The 11,890-nt window shown below is 35.2% G+C and overlaps 1 long non-coding RNA gene across 1 annotated transcript; it reads left to right on the top strand.

Moving 5' to 3' along the window:
• The first annotated feature begins 475 nt into the window (after nt 1-475).
• LOC145125347 (uncharacterized) lies at nt 476-2,647 on the top strand. The gene is made up of 2 exons (XR_013715947.1): nt 476-1,372; nt 1,566-2,647. It is a non-coding gene; the product is annotated as an uncharacterized LOC145125347 (long non-coding RNA).
• The last annotated feature ends 9,243 nt before the right edge of the window (nt 2,648-11,890 follow it).

Raw genomic sequence — 11,890 nt, 5'->3', positions numbered from 1 at the left:
CTTGTTTGGAAACTGAAGCTGGGACATTCAATCCTAAGTTTAAGGGGGAGAATGTTAGGGTGCAAATTTCTCCTTGTATGTGGAGTGTAGACTTACGCTCTTGTATGTGTAAATGAGTTCAGACTTTCCTATAATTAGGAAGTGAGTGAATCCCAATAGTTAAGAGACCCATTTGTGAGTGTTAGTTTAGTGAGAGAAAGAACAAACCCACTAGTACTCTTTCTATTCTAATGGTGCTTAAATGATTTAATTACTCCTTGTGTTCTTGATTCTTGTATAAGTCACTATATCTTTTCAATTTCACACTTTTCATCATAATTAAGATCACTACAAACATATTTATTACCCGAAGGTATGGGAGGTGTGATAGGCCCACATAAATCTCCATGTATCAGTTCAAGCTTCTTCTTTGACTTGTACGAAGACTTTGTTGGATAGGGTGTACTTGTTTACTTCCCTGCAAGACAATCTTCACAGAGTTGTGTGGGTTTAGTTATCTTTGGTATTCCTTCAACAAGATTCTTTTCAGAAATAAACTTCTATGCATTAATGTTTACGTGACCCATCCTTTTGTGTCAAAGCCATATTCGCTCCATTATCTCACCAAGCAAGCATCCTGTTCTTACTTCATTCAGAGTAATATTATAGATTTGATTTTGAGACATCTGTACCTTCATAAGTAGCTTTCCGGCAACATCATTGACTCAGAAAAACAGGTCCTTTATGTGAATTTCAACCCACCTTCTACCAATTTACAAAGACTTATTTTATTTGAGAATAAGTCTTTTATATAGTATACCTCTTGGAGCTTTCTCTGTTGTCCATTTTTGCACCGGAAGATTATCGACCCTTTCCCTTCAATTCTAACTTTAGACCTATTTGAAATACTGACCGAGCCCTGTATCATTTGATTAAGATCACGAACCTTGTTCCTGTCTCCCATCAGGTGGTTGCTTGCTCTCGTATCTAGATACCATAAGTTCATTTGGCTCGCTTCATCAATGCCCGTCTTTAACCGTGGATTCACGTTCTCTTCATTTTTCTTCTTGTTTTTTTTGTCCACTCTTGATGAGTGACAACGAGTTTTCTTTCTTCATTTTCAACGTGACCCTTCATGCGTTCTTCATGAGCTTTCAACGATCCTACTACCTGCTCAACTGTCATCACATCCAAGTCTCCAAACTACTCAAGAATTGAACCAATCTGCAGGAACTTGGATGGAATGGCTCTTATCAGATTCTTCACTACATACAATTTTTCTACTGTATCTCCCATGGCATGCATTGTGCTCACAATGTTGCTTACTTTCACAGCCAACTCGTCTATAGCCTCGGACTCATTCATATTAAAAGCCTTAAATTATGCCTTCAAGGTTTGAATTCTATCTGTCTTCACTCTGTCCTCCCTCATGAACATCACTTTCAAGGCTTCCCATGCTTCCTTGGCCGATTGCTTCACCGCTAAAGCCAATAGTAGATATTCTAGTATACGTTGATAGATGGAAGCGGATTCTATCTTGTGTTTCTTGACTTACTTGATTTTTACAACTGTGTTTGCTTTTCTAGGTTCGAATGCATCCCAAACCTCTTGATCTTGCATGAACACTCTCATTTTTATAGCCCAAGTAACGTAATTGTTTCTTCACAGCATGGGGTAATGAAGTGTAACCTGGCCATAAATTTTGATATATTCAATAAATCCATTGGATGTTGATATAATAGAGGAGGCTTGTGGAGATATGAAGGTTTTATGACTTTTAAAACAAAACAGGGACAGAAGATCAAATGGGTAAAATCTGCACTTTTTATTCACTTTCACAGTAAATAGAATGGGGATACAAATCACCAACGTACACATTGCCCTTTTAAACTACACAAATGTAGAAAAATAAGGAAACTGACTCCACACTATCCTCTAGACTCAGTACTATAGCCAACATGACGTAAGACTTATTCAAACTCTATTTTGACCACAACTTTCAGCAATAATAATTAAAAACACGTAAAAACTTCTGGATTAAGTCAACATTGGAATGTTTGTTTGATTATTATTAGGAATCATATTGTATTACTAACTTTGAAGAACGATATATTAACAAGTCTGCTCCAAAATTCTCATGCTACTTCTAGACATAAGGATGTCAAGGTAATTTCTTTCTAACGATATAGAAACAAAGATCTTCATTTTCCATTACTCCATGATTTACATATTTATATTCTCCGTTTTCTCTAAAGCAAAAATACTTAGGGTGAAGTTTTCCAACTCTTTCAATGTTCATATGTAATGTTATCATATGTAAAAACTTTAATTTTAGTTTGACTTTGGGGTTTTGTTTGAATTTAGTTATATTTCACAGTTTAAGATGCATGGATGGGAATAATCATTTTTGGGTTCGCATCAAAGGAAATGAAGAGGATGAACAAGAAGGAGATGTGAACGAGGGAAAAATACTAATATTACTTGGACTTAGTGGAGCCATTTTAATGCCGCAAAACCTAGGACTAAGGTGCAACATACTTTCGGCTTAGGGACTGTATGTGTAGCAAACTAAACATCCGGATGAAAACTATAGTTTTTGACGTAATATAGGGGTAGAAGTTGTAAATCATTTATTTTTTTCTTTTTATCACAAAAGAAAGTTCCTTAATGATTCATCATTTTACCTTTATACTACTTTTTTAAAACCCTTATATCTAAAAAAAATTATAATATCAATTTATTGATATGAAAATTACTCAATTTTTGTTATAGATTATTGACAATGGGTCATGTAAAATAGAAACAAAAAAAAACTAACTTTGAAGAATATTAAAAAATAAGGGTAAATTATGTAAAATGATATCTTAAACTTTGTCAAGTATTTTGAAAGAGCCGGTTCTGTTGCTTCAGGCTGCGACTCATCATTTATTACCCTTATCCCTAAAGTAGGTGACCCGCTCACTCTCTCCGAATATAACCTCATCAGTCTCATTGGATGCATGTACAAGCTAGTGGCCAAGCTACTCACTAATCATTTAAAAAGGGTGGTTGGTACGGTTGTAGACGAAGTCCAGTCTGCGTACATCGAAGGTCGAAACATCCTAGATGGTCTCGTGATCATGAATGACATCTTATCCTGGGCCAAGAAATCCAATAAAAAGATTTTTCTTCTCAAATTGGATTTCGAAAAAGTCTTCGATTACATTAATTGGAATTACCTCGAGTCAGTCATGATGCAGATGGGTTTTGGTGAAAAATTGAGACAATGGATCTTAGGATGCTTATCCTCCTCTAGGGTGTCAGTTCTTGTTAACGGTTCCCCTACAGAAGAATCCCCTATCGCCAAAGGTGTTAGGCAAGGAGATCCTCTCTCTCCTTTCTTGTTCATCATTTCTCTGGAAGGATTAAACATTGCAAAGAAGAATGCATGTGAAAAATCCTTATTCAGTGGTTTTAAACTTCTGTCAGTAGGCCCGTCCATTTCCCATCTATTTTATACCGATGATTCCATCTTTGCTGGTGAATGGGACTACGGATGCATTAAAAACTTATCGAGTATCCTCAAATGCTTCCACATCTGGGATGAAAATTAACTTTCTTAAATCTCGGATATTCGAAATTAGAATTAATGATTTGGAATTAACTGAAATTGCTAAAATCCTTGGTTGTTTAAAAGGTGAATTCCATTTCACTTATTTGGGGGTCTCGGTGGGGGAAAATATGGCCTTGAAAAAACATCAGAAATCAATATTGAACAGATTTCAATCTAAACTCTCTTGTTGGAAAGAAAAATCACTATCATGTGGTGCGCGTCTAAGCCTCGTGAAATCTGTTCATGGTAGCTTACCAACATATTATATGTCTCTGTTCAAAACACCACATGGTATCCTTGAGTTGGAACACTAAGAGCTCAAAACATTACTCTTCTAACCAAATGGTTGTGGCACTTGATGAACGAAAATGGAAGTCTTTGGAAATCGGTTATAATAAGCATACACTATCATTTCAGGAATCCTGCTACTTATATATCCAGGAAAGCCTCCTATGGAGTATGGTGCAACATTTCTAAAGGGATTGAGTCCCTTTCTGCTCTCAATATCGACTACAATGACTTGTTCAAACTCAATCCTGGTGCGGACATTAAAATTCTGCTTTAGAAGGATGCATGGTGCGGTAACATCCCCTTCCAACAAAAATTCCCTCGCATTTACCAGATTGAATCCAGAAAATGTTGTTTTTTGAATGAGCGATTGTAAAGGAACGGTTTCTCATGGTGTTGGAAGCATGAGTTGAATGATACTGTTGAATAAATTGAAATCTTACAACTATACAATGATATCGGAAATTTGGGCAACCAAAATGTTCCCCCATTCGGTTTCAGTTTTATCTTATCACCAAAATGGGGAATATATTGTAAACTTTATGAGGTTACTAATTGACTCTAAATTGATCCATTACAATGGGTAAGTAACTTGTTGGGAAAAGGTGATACCTTTGAAAGTCAAATGCTTCGTTTGGACGGCCTCGATGGGTAGAATCCCTATTGCTACACTTTGGCTATAAGGGGTATTAACACCAAAAATTCAGAGTGCCCGATGTGTAGTAAGGAGCTAGAATCAGTGGATCATCTCCTAGTTCGCTGTGAGTATGTTCAGGTGGTTCTTCAATGGATTTTCAAGTGGTGTGGTTTTCAATCAAGGAGTTTCACTTGTGTCGTGGAATTCACTGATCACGTGGCCTCATTTGCTAGCTGTCCAAGGAAAATATTGATAACAAACACGATGATCTATTCTCTTCTTTAGAACATTTGGAGGGCTAGAAATGACAGTTTTCAAAAATATTTGGTCTCCCAGAACAAAATGCGTTGTTAATATCATCTCCTAATCATATATTTGGTGAAAACATAGGAGCAATTTTGGAGGTGGTTGTTGGATGGAATGGAGCAATTTACCTTTCTCCCATTCTAATTCTACTTTTCATAATATTGTATTTTTTTATTCCAGTTTTGTTCTCGTGTCCGCGTCTTAGTTGCTGGCTAAGCTTGTACCTTTCCTTTATTTTATTTTTATTTATATCTCATTTGCCCTTAAAAAACTGCATATTCTCGATGACCGTACAAACCCTCCCCAGGGCCTATCATGCGCATCACAATAATATACTACACAATGTTTGAATCTTGAATCTTATTTATTGAATTTCGCACTTCAACCGTTTGACTCCTATTGTAAAAAGTCGTTTCAAATGTATTTAAATTTATAATCTTTGAGAATTTCTTAACTAGAACGAGTAGATTATTATTTTGGTATTTAGCTTTAGTAATCATACTTAGTATACTAACAAATTATCTATAATGTTCAAAATAAAACATAGAATAGGTGGCATTTCAAGTTGATGGACCTGTATTATTAAATAGATGCATTTGCATGTTGTTACTAAATGTGTGGGACTAAAAAATGGACATATTTTCGTTACTAAATGCCTGGGAGTCTGGGACTAAAGAATTGACATCTTTTTAAGTCATTACTAAATGCGTGGTACTCGTCGATTTTACACTTTTCCAAATACACTTGTTAAGAAAATACAACTCTTTTTATGTTATGTATACTCTCTTTAGGAAGATGGAATATTTCTCAGGAATATCCATTTTTTGTTTTATTACGAAACTATTTATATTCACAACTAAATCCAACCAAACTATCAATTAAAATATTAATTTCTCTCTTTTCCACCTATACAACCTACCAACCTTAATATAACACCAATTAACAACTTTATCCAAACAAAACCAATCTAGCATTTTTTATAAAAAATGTATAAAAAATTATCAAAAAAATATATCAATAGTGATATCATTTTATAAATAATTGTTTTCTACATATTTTAGTATCTTTTATTTATTTATTTTACAAATATATCATTTAATTATAGATAAAATAAATATATTAAAAAACTAAATTAAAAGAAAATTTGAGAAATAGACAAGCACCAAAAATAGAAAGACCAACTACATATTTGGTGGACCAAATGGGTTGGTGGGTTTTTGTGGTTTTTCAATTTCAATTTAATTATAATGGACAACCAACCAGGTTTTTAGTGACCGGTGGGAGCAGTCTCAGTGACAAATAATGATTAATCAGTGACAAATAATTATTAAATTTCATTACTTGAAAAGCGAAAATTTTCAAATGGGAATTACCAATGGAAAATTTTTGTCGGAAAATATACCGATGGAACAACAACAGAAATGAGAGACCTATCCTAGTGACGAGTTTTAACCGAATATCAATGGAACACCGACGAATATGAATATCGTAAGAAATCCGTTGGTAATTACGGACGGACAAAAATAATTTTTTTTCTAGACCTTCGCAAGTCTGTGGGTAATCATAATCATGCAAAAAATGCAATGTTAAGGAGCGAGACCCAACCAATGTTGTGTGTGTGTGGCGGGGGGAGGGAGAGGGTAACTTACCACCAATGTTTTAAAACCCGGGTTTTTAGTTGACCCGGTGTGATGACCGGTTCACGGGTCAACCGGTTCAACTGGTTGAACCGCGGGGTCAACCCGGTTTACGGCCTTTTTCTATTTCTATAGATTTTTACTTTCATGCATAATGCATAAACATATAAAACCAATAATTTGATGTCCACAAAGTTTAAACATTGAAAAACATTGAAGAAACCGCAAACGGCTCGTTGTTTTGGCGTTCGCTACTTGTATCCAATTATCCAAACTCTATTGAAACCGGTCAATCCGGTTTAACCGGTTCAAAATAAGCGGTCGAACCGCGGTTTAGGGGAAACCCGACCGGTTCGATCCGGATCGTATTTTTACAAAAAACCGGTCTCAATTGACCCGCCTTCTACCCCGGGTCACGGTCCAACCGGTTGAACCGGCCGGGTCTACCCGGGTTTTAAAACATTGCTTACCACTTCGGTTGTGAAGCCTCATCCAAAAATATTGCAATTCAAAAAATATACCTTAATTTCTTTTCGAATCCTAATTATTATTATTATTATTATTATTATTATTATTATTATTTATTTATTTATTTATTTATTTATTATTATTATTATTATTATTATTATTATTATTATTATTATTATTATTATTATCATCCATTATTTGGGTGTTAAATGTAGATTTTTTCTTTGTTTTTTACATATTTATCATATATAAACTCTAACACCCTAGGTTTTTTTATAACAATATAAAAGATTTGTTTGACCCCAATTAAGAGCTAATAAAAAGTTGATAGGGAAACTTTATTCACAAAAATCAATCATTCATGTGTTACATTAAACATTGTCATTAAGAGTAAATAGCATGTAACATTCCAAAAATACCATATAAAAATTTCATTTTTAAGTTAACCAAAACATTCATTCATTACATTCAAAATATCATCAGAGTGTCAAAACATGTCAAATATTATTAGAGTGAAAATACAAAGTCATAAATGCGGAACTCTGATGAATGCGATGTAATCACGCCAACCGCTTCCCCTTGGAACCAGAAGTACCTGAAACATATTAAACACAAAAACTGTAATCACAAAGGTTAGTACTTTTCCCCAAAATACCACGTACCATAAATATCTATAGGCCCCGCCCTAGGGTATATTTCTGATGGGTTTTATGCAAAACAAATAAAAGCTAAACTCTTAAGTGTGAATGCAACCCAATAAAGATCAATATTTTCTCTATTGAAATTATAACTATGAACATCAAAAGCAAAGCCTAAGAGTATTAGGCTATTTTTGAAAATATCAGACAAAAAGTTTAGGGTTACATACCTTTTAGTTGTTATAGTAAACAACTAGAATTCTCCTTTGGTTATCTCTTGGAAGCAAGAACCACAAGTGTCGTGCGTCTAATGGAATCACACCCAAACTAGTAAGAGGAAAACTATAGAGAGAGGAGAAGAGAGCCAAGATTTCGTCCAAGGCTCTTAGAAGAAAGGCATGGACGAAATTGTTAAAGGGTATGGCCTTTATATAGCTACGTTATCTTGGTGCCAAAGCTAGGGTTTAAGGAGGAAATCCTAAATCCCTTTGCTTGATGACCAAGCAACCGTAAATCCCTTTGTTCCAATAAAAGAAACAATATATTCAATGATTGATGCATGTGTTGCAAACATAAAAACAATCATCAAGTAGGTGTCTCAAATATTCAAATGAATTCCAAAACTTTCTTGATTTTTTATGATTCGATGAAGATTGATCCATGTTTTATCGAAATTTAATTGTAATTTCTATTTGTGCATTTTGTGTTTCATTTTTGATCGGTTTGTCTCGTTGGATCTATTTTCTTTCAATCCCATTTTGATCCAATAATTTTTTTGTTTAGATCAAGCCTAAAACAAACATTAAATTTGTTTGGATTAAATTTTCATTTTGAAAATTTGAGCTCATATTTCGAATCCATTTTTTTAATATTTCAAAACTTTCAATGTTCATTCAATTGTACGATGAGCCCAAACTCAAATTCACATACTGCTCATCTTATTATTTTGAGCCCAAATCATATGTTACACTGTTCGAAATCGGAATGATTGAGATGTATAAAACTCAAAGTTTGACTTGTTGATGATTATTTCATTCTTAATTTTGTGGCTTATCTAAATACCAACTAGCTTGGAAATTGATTTCATATACTGAGTATTGATACAATAAGGATTTCGAAGTTGATTCTATGGGATGATTTCGAACTATTGAGAACTTACGAATGAGGATCGTCGGAACGAAGGATGACTTGCAAGTGGTCTCAAATTGAAATTGGAGTCGAATGCCGATTGTGATTATTGGAAGTCAAATCGATTTTAGAGGATGTTAAAATCGATTGAATGTATTTCAATTTTAGTTTGCTTTTGAAGATCAATTTTGGCTTTTAGTGAATAGAGATGCTATATCAATGTTTGATTTTGAATGATTCGATTTGGAGTTTTGGGAACGAAAGTCAAAATTGGAACTAATGTGCAGATTTGGAGTTTGACATGGGTGAATGCAAATTCGATGGGGTTAATGGTCAAAATCACTAGATGTGAATCGATGGAGCCTTGGGTTCAAATGCCTTCGAAATAAACATGTACTGGGAACAAAAGTTGGTATTTTGGTTTGAAAAAAACAGATGGAACACATTAGAGTCGAGTTTTGTTTGGAGTCTACGGTATTGATTGGAGTAGAGTTCGACGTGCTTTTGAAGTTTGATAGTCGAACACTTGGAGGTCGAGAGTTCCTCACCTGGAGTCGAACGTATTTCGGCTAATGTTGGTTGATTGGTATGATGTCGAACACAGGTTCGACATGAGACAAATGTGTTGCTTGATTTGTAGAAGGCAAGTTTGATATGTGCTTGATAAATTCATCGTCTAGAGGTCGAATTCTTTCACATATGAGAATGGATTTTGGGGTGTGATGGTCGAACAAGAGTAATTTTGGATCGATTGGTTATGTCGGCATCAAAGGTAAATGGGTCAAGTTAAATGGGTTTCTTGGGACATCTAATGGTTATGGAGTTAATTTTTGAGTCGACTTGTGTTCAAATATGTTGAGTCTGATGGTTCGATGTGTGATGAACACTTAGGGATTCGATGTGAATCCGGTGAATTGGGGAAGAAAACAAACATTTTCCGTTTACACCCCTGAACGTTTAACGGAATGGAAAATGTCACCCAAATTCGACATTGGAGTTAAAATTTGTGAAGAATGCAAAATTTTCATTTTGCATCCCTGAAGTTTCAACGAAATGGCAAAATTTACCTAATTTCTACATTGGGTAAAATTCTAAGAAATATGGAGATTTTTTGTATCAGGTCCCTGAAGCTTTTGCGAATTGACACTTTATACCCAGTTTCACATTTGGGTAAAAGTTTCGCATTTAAAGCTGTTTTTGGTGCAACGGGTCTATTCAGATGTCTGATATTGACAGTTTATACTCAGATTCTGAAATTCTTACAACTCTCACCACAAAGTCGAAAATTTTCACAAATTTGGAAAATTTTCTTAGCTTTTTCGTGATTGTTTTTCGTGCAAGTTTTTCACGGTTGCATTTATGGAACACTTTGAGGGGTGCTTTGACAAGTTTATTCCTCGAGCGCTTGTCGTCCTTTGTGGTTTTTATAATCGCTTTTTGATTATAAAAATGGGGAGAATGTACAAATGGTATTCTAAGCTTCTCGTGTATTCATTTGTGGATTTGAAGACCGGTGTTACTTCAAGGGGGAGTTGGTCTTCATCGCGCGAGCTTGTTTGGAAACTGAAGCTGGGACATTCAATCCTAAGTTTAAGGGGGAGAATGTTAGGGTGCAAATTTCTCCTTGTATGTGGAGTGTAGACTTACGCTCTTGTATGTGTAAATGAGTTCAGACTTTCCTATAATTAGGAAGTGAGTGAATCCCAATAGTTAAGAGACCCATTTGTGAGTGTTAGTTTAGTGAGAGAAAGAACAAACCCACTAGTACTCTTTCTATTCTAATGGTGCTTAAATGATTTAATTACTCCTTGTGTTCTTGATTCTTGTATAAGTCACTATATCTTTTCAATTTCACACTTTTCATCATAATTAAGATCACTACAAACATATTTATTACCCGAAGGTATGGGAGGTGTGATAGGCCCACATAAATCTCCATGTATCAGTTCAAGCTTCTTCTTTGACTTGTACGAAGACTTTGTTGGATAGGGTGTACTTGTTTACTTCCCTGCAAGACAATCTTCACAGAGTTGTGTGGGTTTAGTTATCTTTGGTATTCCTTCAACAAGATTCTTTTCAGAAATAAACTTCTATGCATTAATGTTTACGTGACCCATCCTTTTGTGTCAAAGCCATATTCGCTCCATTATCTCACCAAGCAAGCATCCTGTTCTTACTTCATTCAGAGTAATATTATAGATTTGATTTTGAGACATCTGTACCTTCATAAGTAGCTTTCCGGCAACATCATTGACTCAGAAAAACAGGTCCTTTATGTGAATTTCAACCCACCTTCTACCAATTTACAAAGACTTATTTTATTTGAGAATAAGTCTTTTATATAGTATACCTCTTGGAGCTTTCTCTGTTGTCCATTTTTGCACCGGAAGATTATCGACCCTTTCCCTTCAATTCTAACTTTAGACCTATTTGAAATACTGACCGAGCCCTGTATCATTTGATTAAGATCACGAACCTTGTTCCTGTCTCCCATCAGGTGGTTGCTTGCTCTCGTATCTAGATACCATAAGTTCATTTGGCTCGCTTCATCAATGCCCGTCTTTAACCGTGGATTCACGTTCTCTTCATTTTTCTTCTTGTTTTTTTTGTCCACTCTTGATGAGTGACAACGAGTTTTCTTTCTTCATTTTCAACGTGACCCTTCATGCGTTCTTCATGAGCTTTCAACGATCCTACTACCTGCTCAACTGTCATCACATCCAAGTCTCCAAACTACTCAAGAATTGAACCAATCTGCAGGAACTTGGATGGAATGGCTCTTATCAGATTCTTCACTACATACAATTTTTCTACTGTATCTCCCATGGCATGCATTGTGCTCACAATGTTGCTTACTTTCACAGCCAACTCGTCTATAGCCTCGGACTCATTCATATTAAAAGCCTTAAATTATGCCTTCAAGGTTTGAATTCTATCTGTCTTCACTCTGTCCTCCCTCATGAACATCACTTTCAAGGCTTCCCATGCTTCCTTGGCCGATTGCTTCACCGCTAAAGCCAATAGTAGATATTCTAGTATACGTTGATAGATGGAAGCGGATTCTATCTTGTGTTTCTTGACTTACTTGATTTTTACAACTGTGTTTGCTTTTCTAGGTTCGAATGCATCCCAAACCTCTTGATCTTGCATGAACACTCTCATTTTTATAGCCCAAGTAACGTAATTGTTTCTTCACAGCATGGGGTAATGAAGTGTA

The sequence above is a fragment of the Lactuca virosa genome, chromosome 7 (genome assembly GCF_052849685.1).
Source record: "Lactuca virosa cultivar CGN04683 chromosome 7, Lactuca_virosa_CGN04683_v6, whole genome shotgun sequence".
Taxonomy (NCBI): Eukaryota; Viridiplantae; Streptophyta; class Magnoliopsida; order Asterales; family Asteraceae; genus Lactuca; species Lactuca virosa.
This window is presented reverse-complemented; position numbering and strand designations above follow the sequence as displayed.